This window comes from Scomber japonicus, chromosome 15 (assembly GCF_027409825.1).
Source record: "Scomber japonicus isolate fScoJap1 chromosome 15, fScoJap1.pri, whole genome shotgun sequence".
Taxonomy (NCBI): domain Eukaryota; kingdom Metazoa; phylum Chordata; class Actinopteri; order Scombriformes; family Scombridae; genus Scomber; species Scomber japonicus.
This window is the reverse complement of record NC_070592.1, coordinates 5,497,030-5,514,829: the sequence shown is the minus strand read 5'-3', so window position 1 is coordinate 5,514,829 and position 17,800 is coordinate 5,497,030. Positions and strand designations below refer to the sequence as shown.

The following is a 17,800-nucleotide window of genomic DNA, read 5'->3' as shown; positions in this document are numbered from 1 at the left end:
CCAGGAGTGGAGTTAAAGTTACATGAGTCGTGTCCTCAACAATCAGGATAATTTATTGAGACGGTGAGAGCCAATGGGAGGACAAGCTGAGAATTAGATTGGTAATATGTGCTTGGGGGGTTTTAAAAAGGAGGGTCGACTTTACTGCGTAATTATGCCAAGGCTTTGTTAATGCTTCTACCGGGGGGGGGGGGGTAATGGCTGCTCTAATGCTCCCCCCCCCCCTCATGCGCTCTGACCAATTATGTGACGAGCCTCCAAAATACATACCTCTCTCTCTCTCTCTCTTTCTCTCGTTCCTACTCTCTCTCTCTCTGTCTCTCTCTTTCTCTAACTCTCTCTCTCTTACTCGCTCTATCCCTCTCTTTCTCTCCCTCCCTCTCTCTCTTTCTCTAACTCTCTCTCTCTCTCTCTCTCTCTCTCTCTCTCTCTCTCTCTTACTCTTTCTGTCTCTCTCTATTTCTCTAACTCTCTCTCTCTCTTACTCACTCTCTCTCTCTCTTTCTCTCTCTCCCTCTCTCTCTCTCTCTCTCTTTCTCTTACTCCCTCTCTCTCTCTCCCTCTCTTTCTCTCCCTCCCTCTCTCTCTCTCTCTCTCCTCTCTCTCTTTCTCTTACACCCTCTCTCTCTCTCTCTGATTATCTCTCTCTCTCTCTCTCTCTCTCTCTCTCTCTCTCTCTTAGAGAGAGCCTCCAAAATACATACCTCTCTCTCTCTGTCCTCCTGCGGCAGTCATTCTCCCTCTAAGTAGTATTTCTCTCCAACAGACCACATAAAAATAAACAAAGTTGTTTTTAAAAATACCATTTTTGTTGTTTCAGGTTATTTTATTTTTTTTAAATTGCAATTATTTTGGTTTTTAAGGCCCTTTTTATGAACTTTCAAGGGCATTTTTTTTCTCCACTCAGAGTGAACCACCTTTAATTTATGGCCCTGGTGCACACACACACACACACACAGACAGAGAAAACAATACAGATTAACATGCATAATAAGCACGGATGCCTGCTAGTTACAAATTTTCACATAAAAGCCCATCACTCCTCTCGGCTGCAGCTCTTCCTCTATACAATCTGAGTTTTTTTTTTTTTTATACGATGCTTTCCCATCATTCAATAAATCTAATCTCATTCTCTTTTCGTCCCTCTCTGCTGTCAGCCTGCCCATTTTTATTCACCAACTCACTCACTGCGGAGTTCTCTCTTGTCTCTCTGTGCTGCAATCTGCATCCGGTGTACTGTAGGACTTCATTTCATTTATTAATCAGTTTATTAAAGGATAGCTCCAGATATTTTTCATGCCATGTATAGGCCTACGTTTTTAAAGAACTGGTGGATGTTTGTTATCCATCATTCATTATTCATTGACTTCATTCTGACCGCGAGCTGATCCCTTTTCTTAGCGTGGCTCCGACGTGAGATGGGAGACAGAATCGTTGTTCGTCTATACACAAATATATTTTTGAAGTTCAGCCGAAGCTAATACAAGGTTTCAGGAGTCTGAGAAAAAAATGAAAACTATGTGGACTGTATGATGCTGCTGTAAGAAAGGGTTGAGATTCAGGCTATTCTCTTATGTTTAATATATAATATGTCCTCGAGTCAAGGAAGGAAGGGAGGAAGAAGGAGAGGAGGAAGGAAGGGAGGAAGAAGGACAGGAGGAAGGAAGGGAGGAAGAAGGAAGGAAAGGAGTAAGGATGACAGAAGGAAAGAATGGAGGAAGAAGGAAGGGAAGGAGGTAGTGGAAAGGAGGGAGGAAGAAGGAAGGAAGGAAGGAAGGAAGGAAGACAGAAGGAAGGGAGGAAGAAGGAAGGAAAGGAGTTGGGAGGGAAGGAAGGAAGGATGGAAAGGAGGAAGAAGGAGGGAGAGGAGGGAGGGAGGAAGGATAGAAAGGAGGAAGGAAGGAAGAAAGGAAGGAAAGGAGGATGGAAGGGAGGAAGAAGGAAGGAAGGGAAGAAGAAGGAAGGAAAGGAGGAAGAAGGACGGAAAGGAGGAAGGAAGGGAGGAAGAAGGAAGGAAAGGAGGTGGGAAGGAAGGAAAGGAGGTGGGAGGGAATGAAGGAAGGAAGGATGGATAGAAAGGAGGAAGAAGGAAGGAGAGGAGGGATGGAGGATGGATAGAAAGGAGGAAGGAAGGAAGGGAGGAAGGAAGAAAGAAGCAAAGTTGCATTCATAAGTATATTTGTCATATTGCTTTTATTTTGAAAAGACAGTATATGTGTGTAATGTATGGAAATTGGCAGGAAGTTACACTGATGACGGTGCAAAGATAATATCCAATGATACAAACAAGTTTTTATATGGACAAACTGAACTGACCATATATTAGGAATCTAAATTAAATAAATAAAACTTAATAAAGGGACATATTAACAGTCCTTACTGGTACACACATGTTAAACGTGGCCCCTTCCACAGGTTGATGCTCTAAGTATCAGAACCTTTATGTGAGGCGCTTCGGTCTGTAAATGTGTGTTTTTTAAGACTTATTTTGTAGCTTCGATCACTCTCAGTCTCTCCGAGGGTGGGCTTCGCTCAAGGCTGCAGCAGTCGGGGGGGTTTGCACTCAGTCCTGCTGAGAGGCTGAGTGCCTGAGTGCCTGCGGACATGACTGTGGAAGTGCTGTAATCGCCCCCTGATGACGTAACAGGGAACGATTGGAGCTGAATCATTTTTGAAAGAGCGCCGTCCTAATGAGGAACCTCCAACACTCGGCCGTCTGGCAGAACAGTGGTGTCACTTCATCACTCAGTCAGTGAGTCAGTCAGTGAGTCAGACAATGATGGACAGACATTTGGGGGTAATGGGGCTGATCCGAGACCGGTCCAACTAAAAAGAGAGTGAGAGAGAGAAGAAGGGAAAGAGATTAGGTTTATCGAATGATGGAAAACAGGCCATAGAAAACACATATTGTATAGAAACAGAGCAGAAAAGACTCTACAGAAGTAAACCCAGGGCAGTAATGTGCCGTCAACATACAATATAGGAATATGAGTAATGTTATAAGACTTCAAAAGATACCAAAGAATCCTTGAAGGAGGAATAAAATACTTAACACTTCCTGGAGGTCTTATTTTTTGCAGCTTTGGCCTTCATTTCATTTCTATAACTTACTGTGAAGTTCTCACCAAGTTATTTGCTGAGATCTGGGAATATGCTGCTGATCAGATGGGTTGTAAATTCATAAGCAATTGGTTTATATACTTATTTTAGAAGTAAAACCGAGCATAAGCACACCGGATATGTTGGTGACAATGGTTGTTATGGTAACTAAGGTAATATATTTACTGTTAACCTTAACTTCCTGAGACCTGAGCTTTTATTTGGTATGCTTTTTCAATCACTCCTCAATATCTGGGATTAGTAGGATTGTCTTTGAACAGGAAGTAGTTTTTGAATATGGGGACAATGGGTTTCCTTACAGTTACACCTTCTCTTTGCATAAATTATAATAAAGTCCCATTGTCCTCAAACGACTACTTTCTGATTAGCATTAGCATTAGCATTGTCGTACCTTGCTGCTATTGCTAAAATTTGTCAAATTTGTATTAATCTACAAACATCATTAAGAATAAATTAACATATTTCAACCATGTACCTGCTCCACTTTTTATAGTATGGTAGTTATGGTAACTAAGGTAATATATTTACTATTTACCTTAACTTCCTGAGACCTGAGCTTTTGTTTGGTATGCATTTTAAATCACTCCTAAATATCTGGGATTAGTAGGACCTGATAAAAACAAAAACTACGCAATGTCTTTGAACAGGAAGTAGTTTTTGAAATAAGTAATATCCTCATATGGAGACAATGGGTTAATTTGACTGTATAACCATTAATTCACCAGTGTATAAAAGTCTTTATTTCCTTACAGTTACATCTTCTCTTTGCATAAATTATAGTAGAGTCCCATCGTTCCCCAAACGAGTACTTTCTAATTAGCAGTGTCGTACCTTGTTGCTAAAATTAGTCAAATTTGTATAAAACTAAAAAAAACTTTTATCTGGGGATCAGCTGTTGATTGACTGGGCCAAGATGCCTACCATCTGGTTTTTACATTCATTGATGTATTATGCTTTTGTTATTTTATTTTTGTTATATTATGCGGGAGGCTATGGTAGAGTGGTCGTCCTCCAATTGGAAGATTGGCGCTTCGATTCCCGGCTCTTCCAGTCCTTGAGCAAGACACTTAACCCCAAATTTCTCCCGTTGCTGCCCCAACAGTGTATGAATGAGAATGAATGGTTACATTCCCTCTGATGAGCAGGATGGCACCCATCAGTGTATGAATGTGTGTGAATGGGTGAATGAGATGTAATGTAAAGTGCTTTGAGTGGTCGTAAGGAAATATAAGTTAGCGCTATATAAGTACAGTCCATTTACCATCCATTTACCACTAGGTGTACGAATGAGGACAACAGGTCAAAGTTAAGCAGAATGAAGTATAACGTCCAGCAAACCCAAAATGTAACATCCCACTATGAGGACTTAAGGTCAGAGGAGGTTAATGTCCTTTTACCAAATACATTCCACTAATCTGTCTGATCCTAACAATATGAAACAATATCGAACGGTACAATCAGACCCAAGCTTTTTATGAAACCAGAAGTAATTAGTCTTTTTAATTGATTGATGAATTCATTCAATCATCCATTTGCGCAGTCGGTTTACAGGCTATTTGTCTTTGAGTCCGTGGCTCACTCTCTTATTCAATCATCCAATCAGTCGTTCTCCATCAATTCCTCCCTCCCTGCATGCCTTTCTCCCATTCATATACAAATCTCCCTCCTCCCTCCTTTCCTTCCTGCTCTCCCCTCCACCCCTCCACCTCTTCATCTCTCTAATTTTTCATTCCTCCCCTTCTCGCTTATTAAATCAACCCCTCCTCCCCCATCACTCTATCTAGCGCTCCTTCCATCCATCTACCTATCGGCTCTGCTCCTCTCCTGCCCATCTCCGTCTCCCATCTCGGCTCCTCCGGGCTACCGCAGGTCACAAAGAGGCATCTGATGCATCGTTTTGCATGTAAATTGGATAATTGGATTCGGACTCATAATGCGTGGTGGCAGGCAGGAAGAAAAGGAATAGAGAGAAAAGAAGAAGAAGGCAAGGGGTGAAGGTGGGATAGAGGAAATGAGAAGAGGGGTGGACTTACTGAAAATGACAGGAAAAGTCATAGATGGTATGCCAGGTGCAGATAAAGGGCAAACACACTCCAAAGACACACACAGATGCATCACAACTATATAATTGAAATGCACTGGAAGCTTATCAACTGATCATGCTTTACCTGTAGCGTACGCTCTTGCAAGGTGACCCCCCGAAGCAGCGCTGCATGAACGATTAAGTTTCCAGTTTGTGTTTTAAGGTGACAGCGAACACATTACGATGCAAACAAGGGAATACCAAGCAGCAGGGACTGAGGGCATGACGTTAAAGAGAGTGTGTACATGATCTGGGTCGCCATATTTTTTTCCTCTATTATGTCTCCACAATGTAGCTGCAGGGTTACATGACCTCACATATATTACTGAGTAGGATTGTTGGTGTATTTCCATCTAAATATATTTCAGTCAGTACTTTCTGAGGCTGATAAAGTGTGACTTGGATTACAATATATCCTTAGCTTATGGAAAAAATGACATTTTCTGTTAGTACCTCCTTATTGGGCTGTGAAATCAAGAGAACTACAGACTGACAACCATAGACTGTATAAAAGAAATGGACGTAACATCCATTGGGTTGCGATTGGTTGCGAGGGCTGGATCTCGAGGACATTGGGCAATCAACCTGTCAATCAGGACGTAGCCACGCCCTAATGCATACCCTGCTTTATCGTCACATATAAAATCAGGGAGGCCAAAATGTCCCAAATGAACATCATACTGCATTGAAGAAGGCTTTAAACTAGCGATTGAGACCATAAACACATTTTGAAAACGTTTACTGAGGTTAGAAATCAAGTGAGAAGTTGGTGAATTCTCCATTGACTTGTATAGAGACGGTCGCCCCCTGGTGGCCTTTTGATAGAATGCAGTTCTAAGTTACTTCCATGTTGGCCTCATTTCAGAGGACCAGAACTCCCTGCCTGGTATTTCCATCCAAATATATATTAAATTTTCTTACTTTCTGAGACTAACAAAGCATGACTCAGCTTACAATATATCCTTAGCTTATGGAAAAATTGACATTTTCTGTTAGTACCTCCTTATTGGACTGTGAAATCAAGAGAACTACAGACTGCAAATGTGTGACAACAGAAAGTGAAAATGTAATTATTCATATGGGGACATCTTCACCTTTAAATGTTAGCAGCTCAAAAGTTTACTCGAGCAAGTAAAGCAACTTTAGCTCTTTTTTTTTCTTTTTGGTCTACTGAAATGGCTCTTTTGCTGCTAAATGCTCCTCTATGTTCACTAACTTTGTCTTGTCTTACATTTGGTGCTGAGCAGGTAGTGAACAGCGGGTTTATCATTGTAAAAGATTGATGAGAGAGGTGAAATAGTAAAGTTGTGGGGTGTAAAAACTAAAAGAATGAGCTGAAGGATGACTCCAAGGAGCTCTGCAGTGGGTTCATCGCTACTCGCAACCCATTTTACCCATTTCCCATTATTAATATAAAATACTGACCAAGCATGTGAGCTAGGAATACAAGTATGTATTTATTAATAATGTGCAATTGGTTACACTTTATTTTACAGTAAACTAAGACATATAAGACCAAATTAGACAAGAAACTAGAAATAATTTGTCCTTTATTAGACAGTATGCCACATTAATTCGAAATATACTACACTTCGACAGTATTTTACCAAATTATACTCTAATGAGAAACCAAATTTGAGATCGTAGCCTAATTAGAAATCGGAAAATCTACCATATCAGATCCAAAATGTGCATAAAACTTTGTCTTTTCTTACATTTGGTGCTGAGCAGGTAGTGAACAGTGGGTTTATCATTGTAAAAGATTGATGAGAGAGGTGAAATAGTAAAGTTGTGGGCTGTAAAAACTAAAAGAATGAGCTGAAGGATGACTCCAAGGAGCTCTGCAGTGGGTTCATCGCTACTAGCAACCCATTTTACCCATTTCCCTTTATTAATATGAAATACTGACCAGTGCAGTTTGCTGAAAGACAAAACTACTTTACACACAAGCATGGGAGCTAAGAATGAAAGTATTTCTTTATATTTTATTTTACAGTAAACTAAGACAAAAATTAGACAAAAAAATAATAAAAAATAAATAATTTGTTCTTTATTAGAGAGTAAGCAAACACCATAATAAGACACCTAAATTATGTTGTGATTAGAATCTGCATACAATACCACATTAATTCGAAATATACTATACTTCGACATTATTTTACCAACTTATACTCTAATGAGAAACCAAATTTGAGTAGTAGTCTAATTAGAAATCGGACAAATTACCATATCAGATCCAAAATGTGCACAATAGTTACACACAGTTTCTACCCTTACTAGCAAATGATGCTGTGTAATTAGACACCACATTTAATGCTGCCAACAAGGTCCCATGATAGCTTCATTAGACAACACAGGCTGTAATTAGACAAAGGTAATGCCGTATTATATCAGGCACAGCATTTATAAAAGTCAGACAACACACTGAGAGCTCAGAGGACAATGTATTGATTTGACTTTTATTTGATATAGTTTTCTTACAGGGTCATTTAGACGAGAACTGTATCATGAATTAAAGTAAAACCACATCAGGTCACATTAGCTTCATCATCGCTCTACTCCCATACTAGTTAAGACATCAGGCCGTGTCACTATCTGACCTCAAGTAATGTTAAAGACTGTATAAAGTGAATTCAGACATTTTCTTCTAAACACATTAAATAGGTCATAAATGTATTTCTAAAAAAGATGTAAAAAGCATTTCAACCATTTAGATTTGAATTGTGGAGCTAGGCTTCACAAACTGTGTTTCAAGATTTCTGTGTTCAGGATTTAGTGATTAGCATAAACCCGCCCCTGCTGCTGTAGAGGTAGAAATACATTCAGCACACACTACTACTACTACTACAGTCTACAGTTAGCCAGTTAGCTGAGTTAGCCGCCGAGTTAGCCGCTGAGTTAGCCGCCGAGCTAGCAGCTGAGTTAGCGGCTGAAAGCTCTCAGACGTAGCGTCCATGTTTCTGATAGAGGTGGTGACTTTGATTGACAGGTGACACTTGGTAGGGGGCGGGGCTTCAGTGGACTTGGCGGCCACGCCCACAGCGTTTGGGAGCAGAGAAAGAGGCTGATTTTTACACAACTTTGAAGCCTAATTTCATATATTTGGTAATTTTTTTAATCCTTCAAATTTGGCAGGGTGGTTAACAACACACTTTTCTGTGGTATGTCAAACTCAGAACACATATTTATTCTTACTTTACTCTGACTTTAAGCTATGTGGAAGCTGCCAGGACATTGCATTTGTTTGTTCCCTCCTGTTAGACCCTTGTCTCATGCACTGTAGTCTTGTACTAAATGCTGCAGGCTACTTAGACATTACACCATTTAATGCTGTGATATCTAACACCAGTAGCATTAGAGCAGCTGCCAGGACATTGCATCTTTATTTCCTTCTATTAGATCCTTACTAGACTTTCTGAGAATGCAATTTGCCACACATTAAAATGAACTGTACTGTAAACTAATTAGCTTTACTTTCTCAACTAACATAATGTGTCAATTTCAAGATGATCCTGATGATAAATGATATATAACCAAACACTTCAAGCGTCTTAGTTAATACAATACATATGCATGAGTCAATAGTGACGTGCAACAGTATTTTATTCGAAGATAACTCAGGAAAGGTTGATCATCAAAATTACAGCTTGTTGTAGACAATTTAACAAGTTGAACTCTTTCAATTTATCTCATGCAAATTTCCACCAAGGCCCTGAAGCAAGCTAATGATAATAATGCTGACTCCAGGATGTAACAGCTGCTGACAATCCTCATCGGGAGTAAAACAGAGGCTCCAAATTACTGAACTCCTCATCAGAATGAGTGTTACAGAACAAACAAGCTAGGGGGGGAATGTTAAATGATGAAAGCCATTAGCTCAACCTTATTCTAAACTTGTGATTTGACCAAATGGATCAAATTACAGGCTGCCATGTCAAATTTGCTGTTTCTGTATCCAGTTCTCTTCATATATCCTTGGTTTTGAAGCCTTGAGTTTGCATTTTGACTGTCGCCATCTTGGATTTGTTTGGAGCCAGAAATGACACTAGCTACTAGTTTGGTTAGCAAGGTGCATTAGCAGTCTATGGTTAACTGTGATGATGCTAATGCTAATGTTTGCTACTGAAAAATAGGCTCAAAACCATTAAAACCAAATATACTTACTGGAAAAAACTGAACTGATTATCTGGGGGGGGGGGTCTTTTAGGAAAAATCTAATGCTGACTTTTTTTAGGCAACCAAAACGTTACAATTAACATTTATGTACTGAAAACGCTCACGGTTGTAGCGACTTGCCTTTTGGGCCCGTATGCACCACTAAACATTATAATTACACTGTTTGGCTGTCATGTCAAATTTGCTTCAAAACCCAGCACTGTTTCTGCATCCAGTCCTCTCTATATCTCCATAGTTTTGAAGCCTTGAGCTTGCATTTTGACTGCCACCATCTTGGTTTTTTTGGAGCCAGAAGTGACCATATTTGGATGAGCTGACCCTAACGCTAGCTGCTAGCTTGATTAGCATGGTACATTAGCAGTCTTTGGTTAACTGTGATAACGCTAATGCTGTTGCTAGTGAAAAACAGGCTTAAAACCATTCAAACAAAAAACAAGTACTGGAAAAAAAACTGAACATCTGTTTCCTTGGAGGGTTTTGTATAGTTTTGAAGCCTTGAGCTTACATTTTGACTGCCACCATCTTGTTTTTTTTGGAGCCAGAAGTGACCATATTTGGATGAGCTGACCCTAACCCTAGCTGCTAGCTTGGTTAGCATGGTACATCAGCAGTCTTTGGTTAATTGTGATAACGCCAATGCTGTTGCTAGTGAAAAACAGGCTCAAAACCATTCAAACAAAAAACTGAACATCTGTTTCCTTGGAGGGTCTTGTAGGAAAAAGCAAATGTTGAACAAGTGTTTTTTTGACAACCGATATGTTACATTTAACTTGAATGTATGTAATGAAAACACTTTGAAATAGCGATGCAGGCATGGTACCGTTACCCAACATGATGCTGTCGCCATGGTAGCAACTTACCTGTGATGGCACTCACCTATCACACAATTTCCACAACCTCACACTTTGTGCACCTGACACCAACCCCCAGCTGTGGAGGAAGGAGAACAAAAAAAAACGCCTCCCCAATGATGAGAAGATGCAAACAATTACATCACCTGATGCGTTATTTAATCAGTGAGGGAATGCAACACTTGGATTCACTCACTTGCTGCAGTCGAAGTGTAGAGAACAGGTGCTACTGATGTTCAGTACACTCTCCGCATTCGTGGCATGTTAAATTACCAGTTGTCAGTGACGACGAGCAGATCTCCTTGGGCTCTGTGACTTCCGCTGCCATCGCTGTGAAAGCTGTCAACTCTGTGACACACACACTTACACACACACACACACACACACACACACACACACACACACACACTTACACAGACACAGTCACACATACACACACACCCCCGGTATCCTTGCTGTGACCTGTCCTATCAGTGCTAATGAAGGCAGTCACATCAGTATGATGATGGGAGTGAAGTGCTAATATGAATGTGTGTGTGTGTGTGTGTGTGTGTGTGTGTGTGACGTGTGTGAGTCTCTGTTTTTTGTGGGAGCATTTGTGTGTGTCTAATACAAGAGCTGCCACTCCTGCTTATAAACATGCAAATGGAGCTGTAAAAGGAACATTAAATTCTCCCCGATGTTGTTTGATGTTGAAATAGCTACTCTTCTCCTTCACCCCCGTGCCCCCCCCCTCATCCCTCCATCCCTCCATCCCTCCATCCCTCCTCGCCTTGTTCTTTCCTCCTCCCCCATCATCTTGCTCACTTGCTTTAATTGTCTCTCCACTGCCTCTCCATCACTTCTTGTTTCCTCTTATATTTCCTCTCTTTCCGCCCACAGCTCGTCTTGTCCTCCCCTTTCTGCCCTCCTCCTCTAATTTTCCACCATTTCTTGTTTCTTCCTCTTTATTCCCCAGTCTTTTGCACACTTCATGAGTACATCAAATCTGACAAATTGAACATCAAAGTACTTTGTTGGTCCACTGCAGACAAGACATAACATTTTCTAATCTGATGCCCCTGTCTGCAGAACCAATATCATAACAAATCACTGCTGAAAAATTAGATTTAGGGAAAAAAAAAGATAATGGTTTGGGTTTTTTAAAAAAGCACTTTAACTTTGGCCGACCTTTGTTTTTTATGGTTACAGTAATAACCATGCAGTTAAAGTCATGGTGATGGTTTTTAAAAAAGTGTTAACTCACAGTTGGAAATGTAAAACTTGTGATGGGAAAAAGGAGAAATAAACAGTGACTCCTTTTTTTGAATAAATTGACCCATCTCCTCCCTACAGGGACCTCTCTGGTGATATATTTACATCATCTGAGTTCCTCCTTTATTCCGAACATAATAACTAAGCAAGAGAGTTCTGGGTTCAAACCTGCCGGTTGGGACTCTTCAGTGTAGAGTTTTTGCATGTTCTCCTCGTGCCTGTGTGAGCTTTCTCCAGGTACTCCAGCTTCCTCCCACAGACCAAAATCATGCAGCTTAGGTTAATCGGACACTCTAAATTGCCTGTATGTGTGAATGTGAGTGTGAATCATAGACTGTATAAAAGAAATGGACGTAACATCCGTGACGTCACCCATTGGTTTGTAGACTGCTGCTCGAAAACCACTAGTTTCAAATCTAGGCAGCGCCATCTTGAAAATGTCAGGTGCATGCTGGGAAAAATAAAAACACGGTTTCTACTTATATGGGCATGAGGCGGAGCGGGGAGGTTGCTATGGTTGCGAGGGCTGGATCTCGAGGACATTGGGCAATCAACCTGTCAATCAGGACGTAGCCACGCCCTAATGCATACCCTGCTTTATCGTCACATATAAAATCAGGGAGGCCAAAATGTCCCAAATGAACATCATACTGCATTGAAGAAGGCTTTAAACTAGCGATTGAGACCATAAACACATTTTGAAAACGTTTACTGAGGTTAGAAATCAAGTGAGAAGTTGGTGAATTCTCCATTGACTTGTATAGAGACAGTCGCCCCCTGGTGGCCTTTTGATAGAATGCAGTTCTAAGTTATTTCCACGTTGGCCTCATTTCAGAGGACCAGAACTCCCCGCCTGCTGTGAATGGTTGTTTGTCTCTATGCTAACCCCTTGCAAACCTCTAGAGAGGATAAGCAGTTTGGAAAATGAATGAATGACTAATAACTAAAGTGACTTTTGGGATACTTACATTTATTATTGATCCTGATATTTTTTTCTTGGGAATGAATTTACTGAGTAACTACAGTAAGTAAACTGTTATTGAGTTTTGTATGTACTTTTCTATTCTATTTAATAACTAGTAACATCAAATTCTTTTTCACTTCTGGCTGTTTAAGGGTTAAAACAGCAGAGGGAGATCGCCTCTGACACGCTGGAGTAGCTCTTCCTTTATGTTACTCCATCCTGGCAGTGCCATTAGCAACATTGGCTAGTTGGAAAGCACAACACTGACTCGGACTGACTGAACATTTTGTCTGCAGGAAAAATAGCTCAGCATGTCTCAGCAGGTGTTGGACCCAAAAGCAAGAATTCAGATACAAATCAAGTTACTGAAACAAAATGTATTAACTAACAAAACAAATACCAGGCTTCAAACTGAAACTAAACCGAAAGAGGGAGGTAAAAAAAAAAAGCCTGTAGCAAATACAAGAAAATCTCAGGATAAACTGAAGAGGCAGGACGAGAGCAGGGCGTTAGGCTTGACAATCTGAGAGCAAGTAACTGAGAAAAGGTAAAATAAGAAAGGGATGCTGAGGAGTAGGCTGAGGGCCAGCTGTGGAAAAAGGGCGGGAAAGCTCAGGTGAAGGGAATGAGGTGATTACAGGACAGGAAGTGGCAAGATCTGTAATGACAAGAGTATGGCTCTGTTAGAAACCGCATCCTTTCCTACTACTCGTACTAACTCTGCCGTCGTTTGAAGTATGTAGTGTGTTTCAACTGTGTAGTGATTTAGAGTATGTGAGAAGTTCCTGGATGGTTTACTAGATTCTCCAGAAATGCAGAGTATGCATCAAGAGCTGACTACTCACACTCACATTACCCAAGATGCAACGCTACTACTCACACTCACATTACCCAAGATGCAACGCTACTACTCACACTCACATTACCCAAGATGCAACGCTACTTCTGAAAAAAACCCAAAATACAAACGTCACAGATCACCACCTCGCTGGTTTCAAGTTAGCTACAGCGAGGGTATGTTCGCTTCCTGTTTTCAAAATAAAAGCACCAATTCTAACGTTATGGTTTTCTTAATAATAAAAGGTAACAGGTGTTTTATTTTATGAAAATGACAGGAAGTGTGTTACTCACTACGTCTAACTTGAGTGGCTCCGAATTCTCAGGAACAAAACTTTAAACAGGTGTTATTTGGACAAATTAGCGTCACATTGTGGATCTAAAGGGCTACTTTACTTTCTTCCTAAAAAGGTTAGAAATGTGGATAAAGTGGTTTATTTACAGAGTTAGAGCTAAAATGAAATCAGCTTCAGCCTGATGATTTCAGCTCGGGTAGGAACCAAATGCATTGTGGGTTATCGTGTAGTTTACTACAGTGTAAACGGTCTGCTTACTATCTGGTCGCTTAGTGTGTAGTATAGAAGTGTGTAGTATGTAGTATGCGGTTTCGAACACAGCCTAAGTCAGTAAACACACCGGATGAACAGAGAATACACAAGAAACATAAAATGAAACTTTCCTGATTTGATGATATGAGTAAAATATCACATGATCAGTCTTTGAGTTCTTTTCTAGACGCTCTCTAAATACCAGGATCTGTTCACCAGTTGGCTTTCACAGGTGGTGTCGCATTTGACTAATCAAATCGGAGCGCTGCATATGGAATATTTCTCCACGCACAGTGTGGCGTGGAGCAGCTCTAACAGGAGCGCTCGACTCTGACGGAGCATCGTTGGCCTCTTTTTTTCACCAGATTACACCTTTAAATTTTATCAAATCCACATCAACTTTCCCTCCGTCTCCCTCTCGTCCCAGTTAGGTCAGAGCTGTACTCAAATATTCTTCCTCTGCTGCCTTGTTGAAGTTCAGCCTCAGCCATGTACGGCATTAACGAAAACACATGTAATGCCAAGCAGAACACATCGCCATGACAACCCCGCTGGGACGGGAGGGAGGGAGGGAGGGGGAGAGAGAGAGAGGGAGAGAGAGAGAGGGAGGGAGAGAGAGAGAGGGAGAGAGAGAGGGGGAGAGAGAGAGGGGGAGGGAGAGGGGGAGGGAGAGAGGGAGAGAGAGAGAGAGAGAGAGAGAGAGAGAGAGAGAGAGGGGGGGGGAGAGAGAGAGAGTAAGACAAAGATGGAGAGACAGAGATTGATGGACTCGGAGATAGAAAGAAAAAAAGAAGGAAGAGGAACTTGTAAAAGAGAAATCAAGAGATGGTATTGATAAGATTAGAGAGAGAGAGAGAGAGGGGGGGGAGAGAGAGAGAGAGAGAGAGAGAGGGAGAGGGAGAGAGAGAGAGAGAGAGAGAGAGAGAGGGAGAGGGAGAGAGAGACAAAGATGGAGAGAGAGATTGATGGACTTGGAGATAGAAAGAAAAAAAGAAGGAAGAGGAATGTGCAAAAGAGAAAGTATTGATAAGATGAGAGAGAGATAAAAAAAAGAAAAGGAGTAGTGGGGGAGTAGGAAGGGTCAGAGGTAAAGGAAGAGAAAGAGGACAGTAGATTTTAAGGTTCAGAAAACAGAACAGCACACTAAATCGAGTATTTCCCATGATGCATTGCCTTTTTTTTTCATCCAGCCAAAGACTCTCGCCTTTTCCACTTCAGCCCCGGCCGGATGAATAATTTCTTATTTGTCAGCAGGATGTTTTTTTTTTAATTTTCTTTTCTTTTTTTCTTTTTTTTTATCCCCTCATCTCCTCTCGACTCCAAACTCCAAAGCATGAAATAATTATTCTGCTACAGACCAAGAGACCTTTCATTCAACATCTCTGTTCTACTCTCTCTTATATTTCCTCCTCTCTCCTCCTCCTCTTCCTCCTCCTCTACTCTCCTCCTCCTCCCCTTCCTCTTCCTCCTCCTCCTCTTCCTCCTCTTCCTCTTCCTCCTTCTCTTCATCTTCCTCCTTTTCCTCCTCCTCCTCTTCCTCTTCCTCCTCCTTCTCTTCATCTTCCTCCTTTTCCTCCTCCTCCTTTTCCTCCTCTCTCCCCCTCTTCATCCTCCTCTTCCTCTCTCCTCCTCCTCCTCCTCCTCTTCCTCTTCCTCTCCTCTTCCTTTCCTCTTCCTCCTCTTCATCTTCCTCCTCTTTCTCCTCCTTATCTCTCCTCCTTTTCCTCCCTCTTCCTCCTCTTCCTCTCCCTCCTCCTCCTCCTCTTCCCCCTCCTCCTCTTCCTCTTCCTCTCCTCTTCCTTTCCTCTTCCTCCTCTTCATCTTCCTCCTCTTCCTCCTCTTCCTCTTCCTCCTTCTCTTCATCTTCCTCCTTTTCCTCCTCCTCCTTTTCCTCCTCCTCCTCTCCTCCTCCTCCTCTTCATCCTCATCCTCTTCCTCCTCTTCCTCCTCCTCCTCCTCATCTTCCTCTTTCCTCCTCCTCCTCCTCCTCCTCTCCTGAGACATCTTTGATGGTATTGATTTTAATTCAACGTCACACACCTTTAGTGTCCATGCAGCTGTCATGGACCTTCTCTTATACAGCTGTCTCTCTCCACATCACTCACACTTCACTGTCATCTCACTTTGTTTGACTCAAATATCTCAAAGGAAGGGAGGAAGAAAAGAAGGAAGGAAAATAGGAAGGGAGGAAGGAATAGACAAATGAACAAAGGAAAGAAGGAAGGAATAAAATGGGAAGGAAGGGAGGAAGGACCGGACAAATGAACGAAGAAAGCAAAGAAGGAAGGAAGGAAGGACAGAAGGCAGTGAGGAATAAAATAGGAAGGAAGGAAGGAAGAAAGGAAGGAAGGAAGGAACGAACAAATGAACAAAGAAGGAAGGACACAAGGAAGTAAGGAAAGAAGGTAGGAAGGACAGATGGAAGGAAGGAACAAACAAAGAAATGAAGGGAGGAAGGAAGGAAGACAGGAAGGAAGAAAAGAAGGAAGGAATATAGGAAGAAAGCTGTCTATTCCACATCACTCACACTTCACTGTCATCTCACTTTGTTTGACTCCTGTACTCTACTCTCTCTCTAGCCTGGTCTTATCTTCCTCTCACTGGACACTACACATTAAATATTACACTTACTGAGATAATACATATTTAACATCTTACTGAATACATAGATTATTCTTTTTTTAATATATATTTAGTAAAGTAAATCATGACGTGGGCTTATTTGGAGTCACAGTACCAATTAAATCCACTTTATTCATCAAATATCTTGAAGGAGGGAAAGAAGGTAAGAAGGAAGGAAGGAAGGGAGAGAGGAAGGAAGGAAAATGGGAAGGAAGGGCGGGAGGACAGAAGGAAGGTAGGAACAAACGAAGGAAAGACAGAAGGAAGGGAGGAGGGAAGGAAATAAGGAAGGAAGGCAGGAACGAATCAAGGAAGGAAGGAAAGATGGAAGGGAGAAAGGAAGGAAGGAAAGATGGAGGGAACATTGGTTACAAAAACTAGAAAAGTCATCAAATGTAGTTTCATTACTTTGAAGTGATTGAAATAGTTACATTACTTAACACCTTTTAAACAAAGTAACCATAGTAACCCCCCCCCCCCCACCCCCCCAATTCCATCGTAGTTTATACAATCATGCTTATTTCATGTGTTGAACTGTTCTACTGTATATATTGTTGCACTTGTGTGACTTATTTTGCATCATATCTATTTATTATTTATCCAAACTGTCACTTCAACATAGCTAAAGCATGAACTGGACCTTTACTGTGAACTCTAAATATCTCTGTTTGCTTTATCTTATTTTATGCCTTATTTATTTTTTATTTTATTTTGCTATTCTTTAATATTGTTTGACCTCACCTCCCTTTTAGTGAGGTCCTAGCCTTGTTTGGCTGTTTAATGGCAATAAAATATAAAATTGGGCTGAAATCGAATCAAATTGACTTGAATCAGTCGTGCTCAAAAAAGCTCTCCTTGTACTTTGTAAAAAAAAAAAATGGATAACTTTGACTGAGATTTTTTTTTGTGTGTGTGTTTTCCACTCTGCCTTTCCTCTCTTTGTCCCACGATCATGGAGGATTTGTGGTGACGGAGCAGCAGCTGTTAACTTGACAAGATCAGGAGTGAAAAATGAGACTTCAATAATCCAGTTTGTGTCTTTTACCCACGACTCTGCCAATTCTGAGTCCTTGAAGTTTCCCATCAACACTTTCAGAGTCAGCAAGAAGTCCTTGAATACTGTATGCTGTCTGAAACTACTCTCTCTCTCTATATATATATATATGGTCTAAAAGTAAACAAGGTGATAGAGCATCTAGGGGGGGAAATACCCAGAATGCATCTGTTTTAATTTATGGGATTTAGCCGAGCTTGAGAGAGCAACACAACAAACTTTCTTCCCTTAAACTTTGATGGATGTCTCGCTTCTTGCCCCCATGTTGGGTTTTATAGTGCACTCAGAGAC

The 17,800-nt window shown here is 41.1% G+C and overlaps 1 protein-coding gene across 1 annotated transcript in view; it reads left to right on the top strand.

The window, feature by feature from the left end:
- Window positions 1-17,800, top strand: part of LOC128373840 (glutamate receptor ionotropic, NMDA 2D-like) — a 94,846-nt gene that overhangs the window by 15,502 nt on the left and 61,544 nt on the right.